General features: G+C 47.2%; 1 non-coding gene across 1 annotated transcript; it reads right to left on the bottom strand.

Moving 5' to 3' along the window:
• Positions 1-360: 360 nt before the first annotated feature.
• On the bottom strand, positions 361-433 carry trnav-aac (transfer RNA valine (anticodon AAC)). The gene has a single exon. It is a non-coding gene; the product is annotated as a tRNA-Val (tRNA).
• Positions 434-2,616: the final 2,183 nt, after the last annotated feature.

Consider the following 2,616-nt stretch of genomic DNA (forward strand, 5'->3'; position numbering starts at 1 on the left):
CTGCTGCATACCCACCCACCTTGGCTCCCGCAGTTATTTTTCCAGTGGTGATGTAGGGTGGTCCTTCAGACAGTGAGTTAATTGAAACTCTTCAGTGAGCAATTAATGCCTGTTTATTTTTTATAAATTTAGAGTACCCAATTATTATTTTTCAATTAAGGGGCAATTTAGTGTGGCCAATCCACCTAACCTGCTCATCTTTGAGTTGTGGGGGTGAAACCCACGCAGACATGGGGAGAATGTGCAAACTCCACACGGACAGTGACCCAGGGTCGGGCTCCAACCCGGGTCCTCAGTGACATAGGAAGCAGTGCTAACCACTGCGCCACCGTGTCGCCCTTAAATGAGAAGCATTTTTAATGTTTCTGCCCGGTTTCGAACCAGAGACCTTTTGCGTGTTAAGTGAATGTGATAACCACTACACTACAGAAACAGCTAATTAATGTCTATTTAAAGGTTTCATCCCTATGCTGCTTGGATTTAACCTGCGGTGAGAGAGGCCCACACCAAGCACCCAGCCTGGCAGGTTTCCCGTGCGGGTTGGTGGAGTGCTTGGGGTGAAACTGGCCCATTGGGCCCATCAGAGGGCCTCACCAAGAGATTATGCCCCCCCCCCCCACCCTCCATCCCTGCCTCGCACCCACATTATTTTGTTTCCAGAGCCTGTCAATCCCTGTCCCCTCCCCCACATTGCGGCCTGTCAACTTGGAACCCAGAGTGACCCCTGACTCACCTGCTGGGCTGGAACCATTGCAGCTCACCTCCTCAAGCCCTAAGTGTCCGGCAGCGGCCACTGCTTCCGGGGAGAGCTGCTGATTGGCTACCAGCTCTCTGAGGTGGGAGTTCCTAATCCAGAACGGTGGAAGTTCCACCCTCAGCCTTTTAGCAGCCAATTGGGCATTGGATTACTATAGGGGGGTTGGTTGGTGTGCACTGTGACTTGTTTGACCTGACCTTTTAGCTGGGGGTGGGGAAAATCTGGTGGCCTGTATAATTCAGCCCACAGAAGTGTAGAAAATTTATGATAAAAGATGGATGTTTGTCTGTACCTCCCACAAAAGGCACCCAATGCAGCACCATTAACCTTCTCCTTAACCCCACATTCCAGCTTTACTGGGCTAAGGACCGGACACAGAGATCCAGCTCCAGAGAGATGACACTGTGTCTCCAGGCAGAGAATCAGCTCTCTTGACATGTATGAGCACGATCCTCAGAGCTTCAGGTTTTCACACAAATTTTTGCACCCGCCCGAAAAAGACCCCCTTTCCACCAGACCAGGTAGGTGCGTATTTCCAGTGGCCATCATGATGATGTCTGTCATTGGAGGGCCGCCACCCCTCCCACAAAAAAAACTCTCCTCCCGGGACTAGACACACTAATCTTTCTGCCATATCAGCAGCGACCAAACTGTAAACATTCTACCCTGTGAGTGCATGATCGTCGTATAACTCAGCGCTTGCTGTAAAAATCTTGGAAGTGATGTTATCAGCAACATTTTACTGCTACGCAGTCACTAAATCTTAACCAGTGAACTATTTTAAAAATACGACGTCAGATAAGAATAGTCAAAATGACTAGTCCAAACACCAAGAAGCAAATCATCTACTTTATGAATGAATACTGGATTCCGAGTATCAGACTAGGCTCCTTATGGTTATTATTGCAACTTCCAATGATGCAGCTGAAGGTATCAGATAAAATAATGCAATAGCCGAGAGAGGAAGAAACAATCGGATTGTCCTCCTGCTTCTGATTGCTATCCAAGAGCATAAGCAGAGTTTGAATGTCTGGTGAGGTCTGGGCTGAGCTGTACAAAATCTCCATTAACTTCAAGTCCATCAATCATGGCCTAGATTTAAACATAAAGAAAGGCTACTTGAGTGAGGAATGAAACATAGTTAGTGTAGCAAGAGAGTTAGTCCCTTCAGGGGAGAAGGCAACAAAATGGGGGTAAAAAGATACTCTTACTACTCTGTACATTAAATATCTACCCGAGCATTAATTTCACTATTTATAATATTACTGTCAATCGCTCATAGATTATCATAGAATTTACAGTGCAGAAGGAGGCCATTCGGCCCATCGAGTCTGCACCGGCTCTTGGAAAGAGCACCCTACCCAAGGTCAACACTTCCACCCTATCCCCATAACCCAGTAACCCCACCCAACACTCAGGGCAATTTTGGACACTAAGGGCAATTTATCATGGCCAATCCACCTAACCTGCACATCTTTGGACTGTGGGAGGAAACCGGAGCACCCGGAGGAAACCCACGCACACACTGGGAGGATGTGCAGACTCCGCACAGACAGTGACCCAAGCCGGAATTGAACCTGTGACCAAAAGGCTCCTCGGCCTTTTGGCTAAGATGAGCGTGAGGTCAGGTGTAATGCGTGGATCTGGTATGTCTCTCTTGTGAGGACCATGAATTGGGTTCAATTTGATTTGGCTTTTGGAGGAGGCAAGGATTAGGAGGATTAGGGGTTCCCCCCTGTCCACATTTGAGCTCTGGCATTGTAACTCTGATAAAGTAATTTTAAAAAAAAATTATTTTCATCCTTTATTTGCTGACAATCCCTAGGTATCGAAATATCAATGAGATCCATGCACAGAGC

Source organism: Scyliorhinus torazame, chromosome 9 (genome assembly GCF_047496885.1).
Source record: "Scyliorhinus torazame isolate Kashiwa2021f chromosome 9, sScyTor2.1, whole genome shotgun sequence".
NCBI classification, from domain to species: domain Eukaryota; kingdom Metazoa; phylum Chordata; class Chondrichthyes; order Carcharhiniformes; family Scyliorhinidae; genus Scyliorhinus; species Scyliorhinus torazame.